At 52.5% G+C, this 20,927-nt stretch overlaps 1 protein-coding gene across 5 annotated transcripts in view; it reads right to left on the bottom strand.

The window, feature by feature from the left end:
• Window positions 1-20,348, bottom strand: part of LOC121271109 (hepatocyte cell adhesion molecule-like) — a 45,509-nt gene extending 25,161 nt beyond the window's left edge. For 3 of the 5 annotated variants that reach the window (XM_041176870.1, XM_041176871.1, XM_041176866.1), the window contains exon 1: window positions 1,645-2,070. The gene's annotated coding sequence lies outside the window, so the exon portion shown is untranslated. Of the gene's footprint in view, window positions 1-1,644; window positions 2,073-20,027 lie in introns of those variants that run through there. The other 2 variants (XM_041176868.1, XM_041176872.1) reach the window with 2 other exon arrangements.
• Between the last annotated feature and the right edge of the window lie 579 nt (window positions 20,349-20,927).

The following is a 20,927-nucleotide window of genomic DNA, read 5'->3' as shown; positions in this document are numbered from 1 at the left end:
ATTTTTAAGGTTTCTCCCCCTCATTCCGGACTCCATTCACCAGCCCCACCCCCACCAGATGAAATAGTTTCTCTCACATCGACCCCGTAGAATCATTTAATCATCTTGAACCCCTCAATTAAATCAAACCCTGGGTCTCAAAGCTCTGAGGAATGGAAGCCTAGTTTTTACAACCAGTCCCTTTTTGGCAGCCGAATTCAGCATTTGACAGATACACAAGAAAGACAGAGAGAGAGAAAGAGAGAGGGAGAGAGGGAGGGAGAGAGACACACTCCATCCTGATGTCATGTACCTGATGCACTCCATCCACTCGCCAAGCCACCTTTGACAGCAATTCCTAACCCATGAGCTCTACCCACCAAGAAGGACAAGGGCAGCAGACACAAGGGAACATGGCCATCTTCAGAGATAGGGGCTGGAGGAGGTTACAGAGATAGGGAGGGTTGTAGGGGCTGGAGGAGGTTACAGAGATAGGGAAGATTGTAGGGACTAAAGGAGGTTACAGAGATAGGGAGGGTTGTAGGGGCTGGAGGAGGTTACAGAGATAGGGAGGGTTGTAGGGACTGAAGGAGGTTACAGAGATAGGGAGGGTTGTAGGGGCTGGAGGAGGTTACAGAGATAGGGAGGAATGTAGGGGATAGAGGAGGTTACAGAGATAGGGAGCGTTGTAGGGGCTGGAGGAGGTTACAGAGATAGGGAGGGTTGTAGGGGCTGGAGGAGGTTACAGAGATAGGGAGGGTTGTAGGGGCTGGAGGAGGTTACAGAGATAGGGAGGATTGTAGGGGCTGGAGGAGGTTACAGAGATAGGGAGGATTGTAGGGGTTGGAGGAGTTTGCAGAGATAGGGAGGATTGTAGGGGCTGGAGGAGTTTGCAGAGATAGGGAGGGTTGTAGGGGCTGGAGGAGGTTACAGAGATAGGGAGGGTTGTAGGGATGGAGGAGGTTACTCAGATAGGGAGGGTTGTAGGGGCTGGAGGAGGCTACAGAGATAGGGAGGGTTATAGGGACTGGAGGAGGTTACAGAGATAGGGAGAGGTGTAGGGGATGGAGGAGGTTACAGAGATAGGGAGGGTTGTAGGGGCTGGAGGAGCTTGCAGAGATAGGGAGCCTTCAGAGAATTTGAACACACGAATGTGATTTATATAACTGAGGCAGTGATAGACCGGGAGCCAGTGTAGGTCAGCGAGCAACCGAATCGACTTGGTGCAGAGGGAGTTTCCAGAGGCAGGAAGATGGGAGCCGGGAAGGAAGAGCATTGGAATAGTCAAAAACAAAACCAAAAACACCTGGAAGAACTCAGCAGCTCTGGCAGCATCTGCGGAGAGAAATACAGTTAACGAATGAGCCTTCAACAGAACATGCGGACTCGAAACGTTAACTGTGTTCCTCTGCACAGATGCTGCCAGACCTGTTGAGCTTTTCCAGCTGTTTTTGGTTTTTGTTTTGGATTTCCAGCGTCCGCAGTATTTTTTGCATCTATTCTGTTGGAATAGTCAAGTCTTGACGGTGACAGGGGCACGGATGGGAGTCTCAGCAGGAGATGAGCTAAGGCATTGACATACACACTGGCTCTCACAGGAACCTAACTAAACACGTGTCCCCCTTTTACACAATCCAACTTTTAAAACCCCATTGGCAAACTTACCGAGAGAGGTCCCGTGTTGAGTAGCGGGACTGAGAGGAAGATAACTGGCTGTTTGCTGTCTCTGTGGTTACCAAGGGGAAAGAGTGGGGACTTTCTGGCAGGCCCATGCGCTGACTGCTGTAATAAATAAATGAAGTGACAGGAACCAAAGCCGCTGCTCTCAGCGGAACAGCTCTCTGCTGAGCTCGAGCGAAAAGTACAAACTCTCGCAGTTTCACCCCAGCACAGGCAGCACGATCGAGTCCGACGTCTGTGGGAGAGGCAAGATTCTGGGATCTTCTGGTCTATTCCATGTCATTTACCATCTTCTCTCCCCAGCATCCCGTGACAGCATTCACACGGTATGCAGTACAGTTTGAGTCCAGACCAACTTGCTCCCTCACTCTCTCTCCCCCTTTCCCAGTTTGCACTCCCCCTCCCTCCACTCTCTCTCTCTCTCCCTCGCTCTCCCTCTCTTCACTGGTCCTCCTTGCTCCCTGTTGCTCTGACACTCTCTAGTCCTCTCTCTCTCCTTCCTCTGTTCCGCCTCTCTCTCTCTCTATCTCTCTTTTTCACTTCCTTCTTTCTCTTACCCCTCCCTCTCTTCACAGCCTGGTAAAATCTTGTCATTGCAGAACTGCTTTGAAGAGGAAGGGCCATTGCCAGCTCCCCAGAGCACCCGGGGACTGGGGCAATAGCGCTGGGGCCAGTTCTCCCCGAGATCCTGGGTGTCAATATTATCCCTCAACCAACACCACCAAAACAAACGCCCACTTTGTTATCATGGTGCTGGGTGTCCTTGTACATGTACCACACAACATCAGCACATAGGATACAGCAAGTAACTATGGAGGCAAGCTCAATGTTGGTCTTTATTGCAAAGGTCAACTGTACAGGGCATTGGTGAGACCATACCTGGAGTACTGTGTACAGTTTTGGTCTCCTTACTTACTTAAGCAGGGTTATCCTTGTGTTGGAAGCAGTTCAGAGAAGATTCACTGATTGTGGGATGAGGGGATTATCCTATAAGGAAAGGTTGGACAAGCTGGGCCTATATCCATTGGAGTTTAGAAGAATGAGAGGTGATCTGATTGAAACATAGCAGATTCTGAGTGGGAGGGGGGGTTCGGCTCGACAGGGTAGATGATGAGAGGTTGTTTCCCCTTGTGGGGGAATCTAGAACTGGTGGGTGGGTGTGTGGGAAAGGGGCACAGTTGCAGAGCAAGGGGTTCCCCCATTGAAGCTGGGGATGAGAAGGAATTTCTTCTCTCAGAGGGTCATCAGCATTTGGAATTCTCTCCCTCCAGAGAGCAGTGAGGTCACTGAACATATTCACGCCTGAGTTGGACAGATTTTTGATCGAAAATAAAGTCAAGGGCTATGGTGTTGGGGGTTGTTGGGGGGGTGGGGGGGTGGGGGTGGTCAGGGGGGTGGGGTGGGGAGTGGGTGTGGGGGGTGGGGGGAGGGTTGTGGGGGGGGTTGGGGGGTGGGGGCGATGGTCCAGACAGGAAAATGGAGTTAAGGCTGCAAACAGATCAGCCACGATCGTCTTGATTGGTTGACCAGGCTCAAGGGGGCTGAACGTTCTGCTTATTTCTTATGTCCTCACGCACTGTTTGTGGGAGCTTGCTGTGCGCAAATTTACAACTCCAACAGCAGTTGGATGTGAGGCATTTTGAGGTGAAATACGTGCTAGAGAAATGAAAGTTCCTCCTTCTCTGAGACCGTTGACTAATGCTGGAGATTAACATAGTCACGAGTGATAACAAAGCCCACGCACTCTGGGGATGAGCAAGTGGCTATTAATAACAGCTGATTCACTCCTGCAGTTGAAACAAAGAACAGGATTGCCCCCGGTCCTTGTGGAGATACTTTTGGAGACAGGGTTTTTTGAGAGTGAGGCCATCGAAGAGGGGGTCCAAGAGCGGGTCAGCCGCTCTAGCTCTACGAGCTACAGTGTTTCTGACCTCCACGAGTCAGAGACTGTCTTAGTGTACACCACAGAATCACAGAATTCTTACAGTGCAGAAGGAGGCCATTCAGCCCATTGTGTCTGCACTGGCTCCCTGAGTATTTTAACTTAAGCCAATCTCCTGCCTTTTCCCTGTAATCCTGCACGTTGTTTCTATTTATATCATCATCCAATACTCTCTTGAATGTCTCAATTGAACCTGCCTCCACCACACTTCAGGCAGTGCATTCCAAACCCTAACCACTCTCTGTGTGAAAAAGTTTTTTTCTCACCTGGCATTTGCTTCTTTTGCGAAACACTTTAAAATCTGTGCCCTCTGGTTCTCGATCCATTTATGAACAGGAACAGTTTCTCCCTATCTACTCTGTCCAGACCTCTCACGATTTTGAAAACTTCTATCAAGTCTCCCCTCAGCCTTCTCCTCTCCAAGGAGAACAGTCCCAACCTCTCCAATCTTTCCTCAAGGCTGAAGTGTCTCATCCCTGGAGCCATTCTTGTAAACCTCTCCTGCACTCTCTCCAAAGTGTTCACATCCTTCCTATAGTGTGACGCCCAGAACTGGACACAATACACTGGCTGAGCCCTAACCAGTGTTATACGTTCATCATAAACTCCCTGCTCTTAATGCTCTGTGCCCCTATTAAGGAAGCCTAGAATACTGTATGCTTTAGTAATAACTCTCTCTACCTGCCCTGCCACCTTTAATGACTTACGTACATGTACACCCAGGTCTCTCTGCTCCCGCGCACCCTTTAGAATAGAATCCTTCCTTTTATACTATCTCTCCATGGTCCTGAGCTGCTGTGAAGCCTGGAATGTTTACTAGCGACACCTAAGAGCGCTGGAGAAATTCTGTCTGCGACAGCTCCCGGATGGGAGGAGCATCGAGCCAATGTTAATGTCGTTCTTGACGTCAGCTCCATGAGCGTTCAGGTAAAACTCCTACAAATCCAACCTGGACAGACCGGACGCGGTCCGGAAGGTGGGAGAAGTGCCTCCCTCGGCGGGTCCTGCTCTCTCAGCTCTCGGATGGTCAACGTTCCAGGGGCGGGGGTGGCGGGGGGAGGGGCAAAGGAAAGGCTTCCGAAGCTCTCCTTGGCGACGACAGGGCGGAGCTTGCTGCCGGTCCTTCAAAATGGCGGCAACTCGCCGGTCAAGCCGTGTCACGTGCCCTCCCCGCACCCCCCCCACCCCCCTCCCCAACGTCTTAAATGGTGAGGCAGGGGGGCAGAGAAAAGAGGGAAAAGGGAGCAGGTTCTGCTCCCCCAGACCCCACCACGCACCCCACACCCCCACCCCTGTGGGGCGTCCCACCTGCCCCGTGGGCTGCAGATAGGCCCGTTGAGCCTCATGGAGGCCCAAGGCAGGGCCTCGCTGAGCGAGACGTCGTCCTGAACACAAGGGGATCTCTGGGGGGGTGGTCGGGGGTGGCAACGGAGGCGGAGCCAATGGAGGGGGAGCCAATGGAGGGGGAGCCAATGGAGGGGGAGCAAGCGGTTTGCATAACTGAAGCCACAACTCGGGGCACTTGAGAGGGATCGCCCCCACTTCCTGAGAGCATCCCACCCCCACCACTGACTCATGGTGGGGAGAGGCCATCACCTCAACGGAGGGGGGAGTTGGGGGCCTTCCCTGTGGCAGGTCGGAGACATTCCCCACCCTCTCCCCCCTTCCGAAAAGATATATTTTTTTAGTCCTCCAAGGGAGCCTTCACTTTGAGGGGCCCTCGACATCTCCTACCTGCCTCAGTAGTGGCAATCTGTCCTGGCTGGGCCTAAGCTTCTGGAATACAAGGGCCATCCTTAATTGGATGGTGAAGCCAGAGGCAGCCAATGAAATAACTGCCCCCAGGAAAATAGCTCACCCCACCCTGCACCACCCCCCCCCACCCCCCACCCCCCCCAACCCCGCACACCACACCCCTCCACTCTGCATAGCTCATAAACCGATTTAATTCAATGCCGCTCATTGGCAGGTCACTCAGGTTAAGGGCTACAGGGGACTCAGACTGACCTCTGTCAGGAAATCATATCCCTGAGTTACACAGGATGGACAGCTCAGAGACAGACCATTCAGCCTGACAGGACAATGCTGGTGTTCACACTCACAACCAGCCACCTCCTATTCTCATTTCCACTGGCCAACCTAACCCCCACGTCACCTCCCAAATCCCACCAATTCTGGCAGACGTGCCCGGTGCCAGTGCCGAGGGTGCGCTGAACTGTCGGAGGGGCAGTGCTGAGGGAGTGCTGCACTGTCGGAGGGGCAGCACTGAGGGAGTGCTGCACTGTCGGAGGGTCAGTACTGAGGGAGTGCTGCACTGTCAGAGGGTCAGTACTGAGGGAGTGCTGCACTGTCAGAGGGTCAGTGCTGAGGGAGTGCTGCACTGTCAGAGGGTCAGTACTGAGGGAGGGCTGCACTGTCAGAGGGTCAGTGCTGAGGGAGGGCTGCACTGTCAGAGGGTCAGTGCTGAGGGAGGGCTGCACTGTCAGAGGGTCAGTGCTGAGGGAGGGCTGCACTGTCAGAGGGTCAGTGCTGAGGGAGTGCTGCACTGTCAGAGGGTCAGTGCTGAGGGAGTGCTGCACTGTCGGATGGTCAGTGCTGAGGGAGTGCTGCATTGTCGGAGGGTCAGTACTGAGGGAGTGCTGTATTGTTCTAGGGTCAGTACTGAGGGAGTGCTGCACTGTCAGAAGGTCAGTACTGAGGGAGTGCTGCACTGTCGGAGGGTCAGTACTGAGGGAGTGCTGCACTGTCGGAGGGTCAGTACTGAGGGAGTGCTGCACTGTCGGAGGGTCAGTACTGAGGGAGTGCTGCACTGTCGGAGGGTCAGAACTGAGGGAGTGCTGCACTGTCAGAGGTGCCTTCTTTTGGATGAGACATTAAATTGAGTCTGTCCTCTCAGGTGGATTCAGACGACGCCATGGCCATAATCCTAAAAGAGTGGGTGAGTTCTCCCTAGTGTTGTGAGGTGACCATTTGTCTCCTCAGGTTCACTCCAAACGTAGGCCTATCCTTTCAGCCTGGGTGGGATAGCAGGGCAGAACATACCTGCCATGACCCATCAATTAACCCCTCGTGTTGAGGGGGATTCTTTCTTTGTGGCTGACTGAGGTAAAGTGACACCATCAGTGCTGGCTCTGGTTCAGAGGTGACTCATGAGCCCTTTAGCCTTTCAGGCTCCCCACAGTGGGCATATCGGTTGGCAGCCTATTGAATTGGTGATGGATTCTCAGGCTCTGTAGCTGGCCTCTTGTTCTGTCCCTCTCTCTCACACACACCATTCTCTCTCTCTCTCTCTCTCACACTCCATTCTCTCTCTCTCACACACACCATTCTCTCTCTCACACCATTCTCTGTCTCTCTCTCACACACCATTCTCTGTCTCTCTCTCACACACCATTCTCTGTCTCTCTCTCACACACCATTCTCTGTCTCTCTCTCACACACCATTCTCTCTCTCTCTCTCACACACCATTCTCTCTCTCTCTCTCACACACCATTCTCTCTCTCTCTCTCACACACCATTCTTTCCCTCTCTCTCTCTCACACACCATTCTCTCTCTCTCTCTCACACCATTCTCTCTCTCTCACACCATTCTCTCTCTCTCTCACACCATTCTCTCTCTCTCTCACACCATTCTCTCTCTCTCTCTCTCTCACACCATTCTCTCTCTCTCTCTCACACCATTCTCTCTCTCTCTCACACCATTCTCTCTCTCTCTCTCTTACACCATTCTCTCTCTCTCTCTCTTACACCATTCTCTCTCTCTCTCTCTTACACCATTCTCTCTCTCTCTCTCTCTCTCTCTCTTACACCATTCTCTCTCTCTCTCTCTCTCTCACACCATTCTCTCCCTCTCTCTCTCTCTCACACCATTCTCTCTCTCTCACACACACACCATTCTCTCTCTCTCTCACACACCATTCTCTCTCTCTCTCACACACCATTCTCTCCCTCTCTCTCTCTCTCACACCATTCTCTCTCTCTCTCTCACACCATTCTCTCTCTCTCTCTCACATCATTCTCTCTCTCTCTCTCACATCATTCTCTCTCTCTCTCTCTCTCACACACCATTCTCTCCCTCTCTCTCACACCATTCTCTCTCTCTCTCACACCATTCTTTCCCTCTCTCACACCATTCTTTCCCTCTCTCACAACATTCTCTCCCTCTCTCTCACACCATTCTCTCACACCATTCTCTCTCTCTCTCACACACCATTCTCTCTCTCTCTCACACCATTCTCTCTCTCTCTCACACCATTCTCTCTCTCTCTCACACCATTCTCTCTCTCTCTCACACCATTCTCTCTCTCTCTCACACCATTCTCTCCCTCTCTCTCTCTCTCACACCATTCTCTCCCTCTCTCTCTCTCACACACACACCATTCTCTCCCACTCTCTCTCTCTCACACCATTCTCTCTCTCTCTCTCTCACACCATTCTCTATCTCTCTCACACACACACCATTCTCTCTCTCTCTCACACACACACCATTCTCTCTCTCTCACACACACACACCATTCTCTCTCTCTCTCACACACACACCATTCTCTCTCTCTCTCACACACACACCATTCTCTCTCTCTCTCACACACACACCATTCTCTCTCTCTCTCACACACACACCATTCTCTCTCTCTCTCTCACACACACCATTCTCTCTTTCTCTCACACACACAGCATTCTCTCTCTCTCTCTCTCACACACCATTCTCTCTCTCTTACACACCATTCTCTCTCTCTCTCTCTCACACACAATTCTCTCTCTCTCTCTCTCACACACAATTCTCTCTCTCTCTCTCTCTCTCACACCATTCTCTCTCTCTCTCTCTCTCTCACCATTCTCTCTCTCTCTCTCTCTCTCTCTCACACCATTCTCTCTCTCTCTCTCTCTCTCTCACACCATTCTCTCTCTCTCTCTCTCTCTCACACACACCATTCTCTCTCTCTCTCTCTCTCTCTCTCACACACACCATTCTCTCTCTCTCTCACACACACCATTCTCTCTCTCTCTCACACACCATTCTCTCTCTCACACACCATTCTCTCTCTCACACACCATTCTCTCTCTCACACACCATTCTCTCTCTCACACACCATTCTCTCTCTCTCTCACACCATTCTCTCTCTCACACACCATTCTCTCCCTCTCTCTCTCACACCATTCTCTCTCTCTCTCTCTCACACACCATTCTCTCTCTCACACACCATTCTCTCTCTCACACACCATTCTCTCTCTCACACACCATTCTCTCTCTCACACACCATTCTCTCTCTCACACACCATTCTCTCCCTCTCTCTCTCTCACACCATTCTCTCTCTCTCACACCATTCTCTCTCTCTCACACCATTCTCTCTCTCACACACACCATTCTCTCTCTCTCACACACCATTCTCTCTCTCTCACACACCATTCTCTCTCTCTCTCTCTCACACACCATTCTCTCTCTCTCTCTCTCTCTCACACCATTCTCTCTCTCTCTCTCTCTCACACCATTCTCTCTCTCTCTCTCTCTCTCACACCATTCTCTCTCTCTCTCTCTCACACACACACCATTCTCTCTCTCTCACACACCATTCTCTCTCTCTCACACACCATTCTCTCTCTCTCACACACCATTCTCTCTCTCTCTCTCTCTCACACACCATTCTCTCTCTCACACACCATTCTCTCCCTCTCTCTCTCACACCATTCTCTCTCTCACACACCATTCTCTCCCTCTCTCTCTCACACCATTCTCTCTCTCACACACCATTCTCTCTCTCTCTCACACCATTCTCTCTCTCTCACACACCATTCTCTCTCTCTCACACACCATTCTCTCTCTCTCTCTCTCACACACAATTCTCTCTCTCTCTCTCTCTCTCACACCATTCTCTCTCTCTCTCTCTCTCTCACACCATTCTCTCTCTCTCTCTCTCTCTCACACCATTCTCTCTCTCTCACACACCATTCTCTCTCTCTCTCTCTCACACACCATTCTCTCTCTCTCTCTCTCTCACACCATTCTCTCTCTCTCTCTCTCTCTCACACCATTCTCTCTCTCTCTCTCTCTCACACCATTCTCTCTCTCTCTCTCTCTCACACACACCATTCTCTCTCTCTCTCTCTCTCTCACACCATTCTCTCTCTCTCTCACACAACCATTCTCTCTCTCTCTCACACACACACCATTCTCTCTCTCTCTCACACACACACCATTCTCTCTCTCTCTCACACACACACCATTCTCTCTCTCTCTCACACACCATTCTCTCTCTCTCTCACACACCATTCTCTCTCTCTCTCACACACCATTCTCTCTCTCTCTCACACACCATTCTCTCTCTCTCTCACACACCATTCTCTCTCTCTCTCACACACCATTCTCTCTCTCTCTCACACACCATTCTCTCTCTCTCTCACACACCATTCTCTCCCTCTCTCTCTCTCACACCATTCTCTCCCTCTCTCTCTCTCACACCATTCTCTCTCTCTCTCTCTCTCACACCATTCTCTCTCTCTCACACCATTCTCTCTCTCTCACACCATTCTCTCTCTCTCACACCATTCTCTCTCTCTCACACCATTCTCTCTCTCTCACACCATTCTCTCTCTCTCACACCATTCTCTCTCTCTCACACACCATTCTCTCTCTCTCACACACCATTCTCTCTCTCTCACACACCATTCTCTCTCTCTCACACACCATTCTCTCTCTCTCACACACCATTCTCTCTCTCTCACACACCATTCTCTCTCTCTCACACACCATTCTCTCTCTCTCTCACACCATTCTCTCTCTCTCACACACCATTCTCTCCGCTCTCTCACACCATTCTCTCTCTCTCACACACCATTCTCTCTCTCTCACACACCATTCTCTCTCTCTCACACACCATTCTCTCTCTCTCTCACACCATTCTCTCTCTCTCTCACACCATTCTCTCTCTCTCTCACACCATTCTCTCTCTCTCTCACACCATTCTCTCTCTCTCTCACACCATTCTCTCTCTCTCTCACACCATTCTCTCTCTCTCTCACACCATTCTCTCTCTCTCTCACACCATTCTCTCTCTCTCTCACACCATTCTCTCTCACTCTCACACCATTCTCTCTCTCTCTCACACACCATTCTCTCTCTCTCTCTCTCTCACACACCATTCTCTCTCTCTCTCTCTCACACACCATTCTCTCTCTCTCTCACACACCATTCTCTCTCTCACACACCATTCTCTCTCTCTCTCTCTCACACCATTCTCTCTCTCTCTCTCTCTCTCTCACACACCATTCTCTCTCTCTCTCACACCATTCTCTCTCTCTCTCTCTCTCTCTCTCACACCATTCTCTCTCTCTCTCTCTCACACCATTCTCTCTCTCTCTCTCTCACACCATTCTCTCTCTCTCTCTCACACACCATTCTCTCTCTCTCTCTATCTCACACCATTCTCTCTCTCTCTCTCTCACACCATTCTCTCTCTCTCTCTCTCACACCATTCTCTCTCTCTCTCTCTCACACCGTTCTCTCTCTCTCTCTCACACACCATTCTCTCTCTCTCACACACACCATTCTCTCTCTCTCACACACACCATTCTCTCTCTCTCTCACACACCATTCTCCCTCTCACACACCATTCTCTCTCTCACACACCATTCTCTCTCTCTCTCTCTCACACACACAATTCTCTCTCTCTCTCTCTCTCTCTCTCTCACACACACAATTCTCTCTCTCTCACACCATTCTCTCTCTCTCTCACACCATTTTCTCTCTCTCTCCCTCTCTCACACCATTCTCTCTCTCTCTCACACCATTTTCTCTCTCTCTCCCTCTCTCACACCATTTTCTCTCTCTCTCTCTCCCTCTCTCACACCATTTTCTCTCTCTCTCTCTCCCTCTCTCACACCATTTTCTCTCTCTCTCTCCCTCTCTCACACCATTCTCTCTCTCTCCCTCTCTCACACCATTTTCTCTCTCTCTCCCTCTCTCACACCATTTTCTCTCTCTCTCTCCCTCTCTCACACCATTCTCTCTCTCTCCCTCTATCACACCATTTTCTCTCTCTCTCCCTCTCTCACACCATTTTCTCTCTCTCTCTCCCTCTCTCACACCATTTTCTCTCTCTCTCCCTCTCTCACACCATTTTCTCCCTCTCTTCCTCTCTCACACCATTCTCCCTCTCTCCCTCTCTCACACCATTGTCTCTCTCTCTATCTCTCCGTGGCTGCTCATGTCGATTGGAAGGTCACTGACACTATTTTGGACATGAACCGGCCTCAGTTTCCCTTGTGTTGATCGAGTTCATCGAGAGCAGGCCCTTCAACCTGGAGATCACCTTTGGAACGTGTTCCTTTGCCCGTTGTGTCAACGGGCTCCCTGGCATAGCACCAGGTCGGCCACCCGCGTGGGTAGTCTCAGGTCGGGCACCCTGTCGACATGACTCAGCAGGTGTGAGACCATCATGAGCTTGCGGCCCCATCTTGCGTCTCGTAGAGACCCTCACATCCTACCCTCCCATCTGATTCGCAAGGCAGCACTGATGATCCTCCAGCAGCATCGGCGCCATCAGCGGAGGGTGGGGAGAGCTGCTGCCCAATAGGCTTCGGGTTCATAGGGTTGAGTCTGATGTCACAATTCACAAAAACCCAAGTAGGTAATTGTCTGACTCTGGAGCTGGTATCTGGAAGGGGGAAGATAGGGGGTGGGTCATGAGACACCCTGTCATTTGCAGCTATGTCTGGCTGCAAGGCACAAAGTTCAGTCACTGAGCTGAGGTGGCAGCAAACGCTGACAGGAAAGCACTCAGGTTAATTCCTTAAATTTCTTTGGAAATGTATTTACAGTCAAGGCTGAAACTTCCTCGATGCTGAGGTGATTCAGCGCTATTGCATCATCTAGAATTTGCTTATCTTCACTGACTGGGTACTGGCGCTTCTGCACATGGGAGCCACTGGTCAGGCCAGCATTAATTGCCCACCCCCTTGCTCAGGGGGCATTTTAAGGGTCAACCCCATTGCTGTGGGACTGGAGTCAGGTGTAGGCCAGACCGGGTAAGGGCAGCAGATTGGAAGCCAGGTCCCCCGGGCATTACCCTGGGTCTCTGGAATACAACTCTAGCAACAATGCTACAACGCCACCACCTCCTCCGTTCACTGACTTTGACTAGGGGGGGGGGGGGTGAAAACCAGTGGTGTAGTGGCAGTGTCACTGGGTTAGTAATCCAGAGGCCTAGATTAAGGCTTTGGAGGGCATAGGTTCGAATCCCACCACGGCAACCAGTGGAATTTAAATAACTCTGGAATATAAAGCTAGTCTCAGTCATGGCGACCATGAAACTATCATCGATTGTTGTAAAAACCCATCTGGTCCCCTTTAGGGAGGGAAATCTGCCCTCCTTACCTGGTCTGGCCTACATGTGACACCAGGCCCACAGCCATGGGGTTGACTCTTAGTTGCCTTTAATAGCCTAGCAAGCCACTCAGTTCAGAGGCAATTCGGGATGGGTAACAACCTTGCCAGACACCCCCACTTCCATGAACAAATAAAGAACACGCAGTGTAGGGACTAGAGGCACACAGCCACGGCAGGGTGGGGTGGGACGTGAGGTACATAGGTGCAGGGGTAAGGCAGGCAAATAGCATAAAAGGCAGGGTCAGTGCTTTCGAAATCCTCGCGCTCTCTTCTGATGTCCTTTCACCTGAATGCAGCATAAAAACTCACCGGAATGATTGCGGGGAATGAAAGGGTTGCACAGGTTGGAAGAGCGTTCCCTCTGGTATCGAAGCTTAAACTGGAGCGCTTAAACTGATCAAAGATTTTTTGGAGGGGAGGGCGCGATAGAGAGAAGATATATCCTCAGTTGGATGACGGCAGGGATGGGGTGCGGGTGTGGGTGGGTGTGGGGGATGGGTGGGTGCGGGGGATGGGTGGGTGCGGAGTGTGGGGGATGGGTGGGTGCGGGGTGTGGGGGGTTGGGGACGTGGGTGTGGGGGATGGGTGGGTGCGGAGTATGGGGGGTTGGGGACGTGGGTGTGGGGGATGGGTGTGTGCGGGGTGTGGGGGGTTGGGGACGTGGGTGTGGGGGATGGGTAGGTGCGGGGTGTCGGGGGATGGTAGTTCATCCAGGACAAGGGGGCAGAACCTTAAAACTCGAGCCAGGCCGTTCAGGGGGTGACACAGAGAGGAGAGGGAATCTGGAACTCTCTCCCCCCACCCAACCCCACTCCATCCCACCCAAAAGCTGTCGAGTTTGGGGAGGTGTCAACTGATGATGTCAACGCTGAGATTGACCAGCTCTTGTTGGGTAAGGAGGATTAAATATTTCCAGAACCAAGTCGATAAAAGTTGGAGTTAAGGTACATACGATGATCTCATCGAGTGACAGAAAAGGCTCGAGGGGCCGAATGGTCTTTTCCTGTTTGTTTCCTTCTTGTGTTTACTAAGAGCTCTTAGGCTTTTATTGAATCGGCGCAGTGTTGTTTGGGGGGGGGGGAGGCCGGATTACTCCGGCTGAGGCTGTCCTTACTCCAGGCAGGACTCATACAGGAACTCAGACTGAGTGTGACATTGCAGATTCTAAACACTGAGAAAATTCCCCTGTCAGAAGAGGGTAGACAAATTCCAGATAATACAATAACACTGATTCACCTCAGCATCGAGGAAGTTTCAGCCTTGACTGTAAATACATTTCCAAAGAAATTTAAGGAATTAACCTGCGTGCGTCTGCCTTCCTGTCAGCTTTTGCTGCCACTTCAGTTCAGTGACTGAACTCTGTGCCTTGCAGCCAGACGTAGCTGCAAATGACAGGGTGTCTTATGACCCACCACCACCACCGCCCCCATTTCCCCTTTCAGATACCAGCTTCAGAGTCAGACCATCTTGCAGCACAGGAGGAGGCCATTCAGCCCATCGTGCCTGTGCTGGCTCTCTGAATGATCGACCCAATTAGGCCCCACAAACCCGTCCCCCACCCCACCACCCCCCTCCCCGCTCTTTCCCCCGCAGCCTTCAAAAATTATTCCCCTGCGAGTGTTTATCTAACTCCCCCTTTTGAACCTTACCCTATTGAATCTGCTTCCACCGCCCTTTCAGGCAGTGCCTTCCAGATCACAACAACTCGCTGTGTGTAAAAAATAAAAAAATTCCCCTCATTTCCCCCTCTGGGTCTTTTACCGATTCTCTTCAATCTGAGTCCCTCTGGTTACCGACCCTCCTGCTGCTGGAAACAGTTTCTCCTCATTTACTCCATCAAAAACCCCTCCTGATTTTGAACGCCTCGATTCAATCTCCCCCTTAACCTTCTCTGCTCTCTGGTGAACAACCCCTTCCCCGGCTTCTCCCGTCTCTCCGCCAACCTGAAGGCCCTCATCACTGGTACCGGTCTAGTAGATCTCCTACAAACCATCTCTAAGATGTTGACCTCCTTTATAAAATATGCTGACCAAACTCGAGCTGGGACCAAACTAGATAAAAAAAACCTTCATCACTGCCAGAAATCCTCTCTGGCGTTGAAAATTTACTATTACAAGCGTGGAGGCTCATCCCTTCGGATTTTAATTGTTGTTGGGGATTTGAAAAATAAAGTAATTTGCTATTTAACTTTTTGTTTTCCTTTCTGTCTCTTTTGGTTTCCTTAATTTTACTTTCTTTATTTAACTTTTTACATCAGATTTTGCCTTGAATTAAGAATTCTAATTGACACTTTCTGTTTTATACTCTGCGTGCCTCAGTGAGGAGTTCTCAGTCGGATTGGCTAAAGAGAGCTACTTTTACTGCCCAGCCCACACACACCACATCTCCACAGAGGATGCCGTGCTGAAATAACTTTCCAGTTACCGTCGGCTTTATTCATACTGCCTAGGGCCACATAATGTTGGAGGACGTGCAATAAACAGTGAGGGCCAATCCCTCGATGCTGACTGCAATATATCCAGGCCTGGCTGTTGACTTTTAAAGGGGGTAATGTTAGCAGATGGCGTGAGGCAGGTCACGCGAGGTGGTCTCGGGCGAGCGCCCTGACATCATCCCGCGCCCGTGGACACGCACAGAAGCCTCAATTGCGCCCGCCGACAATCAAGAGGACAATGGAGCCCAGTGTCAGCCCCTTGACAATTGTCGGCCATTGCACATAGCCCGTCCAGCCTTAGGGGTTGGCGTTCGGTCGAACCGGCGGGGTCAGCTGGGTGGGGTGGAAATCAGGGAGTCAAACTGCACTCGCACTCTGGATAACAGCCAGATTTTATCATTTTTTTTTAAAAAATGGGCCTGAATTTTCAGCTCGGAGGGTGGGCTGGCCTGGGATCGGCCAGGAGACAGACCCCCGACTGCAATCGCCACCCACCCCTCCCCCCACCACCCCCCCCAACACCACCACCACCGACACGCGATTCCACGCTGGCTGGCCAATTAACGGGGTAGAGCCGGCGTGGAACGTGCCACTGGAAAGCTCAGCGCTGCCTGCCAGGGCGGGAAGAGGGCTGGGCGTGGACGCCAGCGCGGGCGTGGACCAGCGCCGACAGGAAGCTCCCCGAAGGCCGAGAGAGAGCTGCCTCAGGGAACCGAAGGCCCGAAACGGCCAAACTAAAGGAAAAAGTGTCCCGGGCATCAGAATCGGTCACCTGAGAACTTGACCAATGGAAATGCTGCCCCACGGAAATTTATTCATGTTTCATTTCCGTCCCGCCCGTGGATGAGGTTTGAGGACAAAGGTAAAGGCCGATTCACCCAACTGTAAGGTTGGACGGGCCAGGTGAAATGACAGATAATCGCACTGTTAACGGGCTTAATTACCCCCTTAATTGCGGCTTCTATGCACGGCGAACAAGCGAAGATATCGCACGAGCGTGGGATAGCGACAGGACGCTTGCCCGATGTCATCTCGCGCGATTTCAGCCAGTGATGTTGGTTGGGGGATAAGTATCAGCCCAGGGTGGTGAACACCATTACTGTTAACTCTGTTCCTCTCTCCACAGGCCCTGCCAGACAGGCTGAGCAATTCCAGCATTTTCTGTTCTAATTTCAGGTTCCCATCATCTGCCGTGCTTTCCTTCTCTCGTAGCATGCAGAACTCCCCTGGGTATTTTCAAAAAAAAGGTCCCTGGGATCCTTCCTGTGGCCCTCAGAACGCATCCGAAACACACACCTCCGACAGTGCAGCACTCCCTCGGTACTGACCCTCCAACAGTGCAGCTCTCCCTCAGTACTGACCATCCGACAGTGCAGCACTCCCTCGGTACTGACCCTCTGACAGTGCAGCACTCCCTCGGTACTGACCATCTGACAGTGCAGCACTCCCTCGGTACTGACCATCTGACAGTGCAGCACTCCCTCAGTACTGACCTTCTGACAGTGTAGCGCTCCCTCGGTACTGACCCTCTGACAGTGTAGCGCTCCCTCAGTACTGAACCTCCGACAGTGCAGCGCTCCCTCAGTACTGACCCTCTGACAGTGCAGCACTCCCTCAGTACTGATCCTCTGACAGTGCAGCACTCCCTCAGTACTGACCCTCTGACAGTGCAGCACTCCCTCAGTACTTACCCTCTGACAGTGCAGAGCTCTCTCAGTACTGACCCTCTGACAGTGCAGAGCTCTCTCAGTACTGACCCTCTGACAGTACAGAGCTCCCTCAGTACTGACTCTCCGAGCATGCGGTGCCAATCAAGCGGGGCTGCTTTGTTCTGGATTGTGTCAAGCTTCGAGTGTTGTGGGAGCTGCACTCATCCAAGCAAGTGGGGAGTATTCCATCGCACTCCTAACTTGTGCCTTGTAGATGGTGGACAGGCTTTGGGGCATCAGGAGGTGAGTTACTCACCGCAGTATTCCTAGCCTCTGACCTGTTCTTGTAGCTACAGTATTTATATGGCTGGTCCAGTTCAGTTTCTGGTCAATGGTAACCCCCAGGATGTTGATCGTGGGGGATTCAGTGATGGTAATGCCATTGAATGTCAAAGGAAGATGGTTAGATTCTCTCTTGTTGGAGATGGTCATTGCCTGGCACTTGTGTGGCGTGAATGTTACTTGCCCAATGTCAGCCCAAGCCTGGGTAATGTCCAGGTCTTGCTGCACGTGGGCACAGGGCGCAAGTCTCTGGAGCGGGACTTGAAGCCACAAATGTTTGACTCAGAGACAAGAGTGCTACCCACCGAGACACAGCTGGCATCAAAAACAATGGCATCCTGTTGAAGTGTTGTTTAGTTGACAAGCGTGGCAGCCAATTATCACGCAGCAAGATCCCACAAACGTGATAAAGCATCCAACTAATCCGTTGTTGGTCTCGGTTGCTTGAGGGAGGAAGTGACGAGATCTGCCCTATTCGCCTCAGTCCCTGGTAGGGCTGCAGTCCTGTGGGGATGCTGCGTTGCCAGAGGCACCGTCCATTGAAGCTGCCAATGCCAGGCTTGGATGGTGTCCCCGCTGAGCAGCCGGTCATGGCCGGGCACCGGCCTCGGAAGCAGTCGCGTGCCGATGTTCTGTTACCCATGCCAGTGCACTAATGTGCCATCGGGCAAGCTGTCGTAAGCTAGGAACACCCTCGACCTGCCAATGTGCCAGTAATTACATTGCCAAGGCCCAGTAACAATCACCCTGTCAACCGGCAACTACATTGTGTAGCAATTCCGTTGTTAAGAGAAGGGCTTGTCAAAATGTGTGATGAGCATTGGCTTGCCCATAAATGTGGGCGGCTGTAACACCACAGTGTGGAGAGAGGCTGGGGTAGTCCACTACGCCAAAGAGCTGTCTTCACCAGCTCGAGGTAAGAGACTAGTTTTGAGCTCATTCATCCACGACAAGCACTTATTGTGACCAGCAAAGGCTCAGTCTCAGGGGCCAATGGGGGTGGTGGGGTATCGCCGCTATCGCTACAACAAGAACCTTCCATTCGCGCAGCCCCTCTGACTGGGTTACCCCACCACCACCACCACCACCCCATCAACCCAACCCTGCCCACCGCACACCAGACAGAATTTGACCATGAGTCACTTCCAGAAACAACGGTTAAGGACCACTCCAAAGCCAAAGACTTGACAACTCTGGGCAGACTGCATGCCGACAGCCCTCAGTGCATGGGGATGCCCCAGTTGCCCCGGGCGATGGCCAACCAGCGCATCATGCCCCGGCACCGTCCGTGCCTCCTCCCCCCCCCCCACCTCGCAGCCAATCGGAAAGCCAACAGGCAGCCTGCTGCCCGATTGGCTGTGACTCAAACCCCGCCCCCCCCACCAGCCATTTTTTGCATTCTAATAAGATCAGCACATAACATGGGAATGCAGTTAGAGTGCAGCGGCATCAGCGGTTACGTTACCGGACTAGCAACCCGGAGACCTGGGCTTACAATCCCAGGTGGTGCGAGTTCAAAACCCAGCATGCCAAATCGGTTCAAAATCCAATTAATTTTGGAGATTAAGAGCTAATGGCGAACATGGAAATGATTGTTGTTAAAAACCCCATCCAGTTCGTTGATACCCCCTTTCGGGAAGGGGAACCTGTCTCCCTTGACCCGGTCTGGCCTACACATGACTCCAGACCCCACGGCGATGAGCGAATGAAACCTGTCCTTTTTTTAAAATAAAAATGAACAATTTTCCTGAGTGCTCCTACAGTTTTCCTTTTTTAAAAACTTTTCGCCTTGCATTATCACGTTCACCTGCTCCATAAGCCATGCTGCTGGTGGGATCTTGCTGTGCTCACTGGCATTATGCGGGGGAGGAGGGAACAAGGGGGGGAATGAGGGGGAGGGGAGGGGGAACGAGGGTGAGATTGGGAGAGAGGGAGAGGTGGAGGGGAGAGGTGGAGGTGGAGGGGAGCGGGAGAGGGGAGCGGGAGAGGGGAGGGGAAGAGGGGAGGGGGAGAGGGGAGGGGGAGAGGGAGAGGGGAGGGGGAGGGGGAGCGGGAGAGGGAAGGGGAGGGGGGAACGAGGGGGAGGGGGGAACGAGGGGGAGGGGGGAACGAGGGGGAGGGGGGAACGAGGGGGAGGGGGGAACGAGGGGGAGGGGGGAACGAGGGGGAGGGGGGAGGGGGGAATGAAGGGGAGGGGGAGGGGGGAATGAGGGGGAGGGGGAATGAGGGGGAGGGGGGGAACGAGGGGGAGGGGGGAGGGGGGAATGAAGGGGAGGGGGAGGGGGGAATGAGGGGGAGGGGGGGAACGAGGGGGAGGGGGAGGGGGGGAATGAAGGGGAGGGGGAGGGGGGAATGAGGGGGAGGGGGGAACGAGGGGGGAACGAGGAGGGATCGAGGGGGAGACCCCACCCAGGAGACCCCACCCACCCACTCCCCTACTCCATAGTTGTCTCCTGGCTCACCAAATTTGCCCAGAGGATGATAAGCCCCCTGGCGAGGGGCGGGCAGAGGGTATTGTGAAAAAGGTTGGCAGCACCGAACACACACACACAAACTCGGGTCACAAGAGAGCGACTGCACACAAGCTGAGTAAGGGTCCAAGAGGAGAGGGACCTACCTTGCCCAGGGTCCTCTTCACTCAGAAACACCCCGCAGAGTCTCTGGTGCGAACTTCCTCCTGAGTGGGACCTTTAAGCGCTCGGACACTTCAATCGCTCCCGCACCGTATGCAAGAGAGGAATGTTTCCCTGCGCGGGGTATTTTGTATGCTGTCTGTATCAGGTGAAATCCCAGTTTAAAGCAGGAAGCGACACATCAGCTGATTGCTCGGATTTGGGCGGCCAGAGATAAATCCCCCACCAGTTCAACTCCTTTCTCTTTCTCTTTGTCTGCATACAGCCAGCACATCGATGGAGCATCCCAGAATCCAGATTGCTGCCAGGGATTTGAAGAAACATTTTAACGTGCACGATTCAACTTCTGAGGTGAAGCCAAAGGAAATCAGACAAGTTTGGGGGGGGGGGGGGGGGGGTGGGTGGTGGGGAGGGGGGAAGGTGTGTGCTTCGGATGTCTGCAGGAGCTGACCCCCCCCCCCCCCCCCCCCCCCCCCCCCCCCCCCCCCCCCCCCCCCCCCCCCCCCGCAGAAGGAGTTGGGATCCAGTCAGATGTTGGGTTTCAGTGCCAAGGAAAAACAAGGACTGGCTGAGTCCTGACCACAGGAGCTAAGCCAAGAGAGAGAGAGGGAGGGGGGAATCAATCACGCACACAAATAATCTGCTCCCTGTCACATTTGCTGCTTGTGGGATCTTTCTGTGCCCACGGTCACCACGGGAGTGGAAAGAGGAAGGGAGGGCACACGCCGGGTCTCCTAGCTCAGTGTTTAGCCCTCAACTTAGCACATCACTAAAAATAAAATGCAGAAGCTCAAATTAACTGTCCTTTCTCACATTGCCTTTTCCCCCTTCTTTGAATCTTGCTGTGCATGGGTTGGCTAGCGGCCCCCTTCCCCCAAAAAAGG

This window comes from Carcharodon carcharias, chromosome 29 (assembly GCF_017639515.1).
Source record: "Carcharodon carcharias isolate sCarCar2 chromosome 29, sCarCar2.pri, whole genome shotgun sequence".
NCBI lineage: Eukaryota > Metazoa > Chordata > Chondrichthyes > Lamniformes > Lamnidae > Carcharodon > Carcharodon carcharias.
Note: the sequence above shows the minus strand (reverse complement) of the source record. Positions and strands in the feature narration are given on the sequence as shown.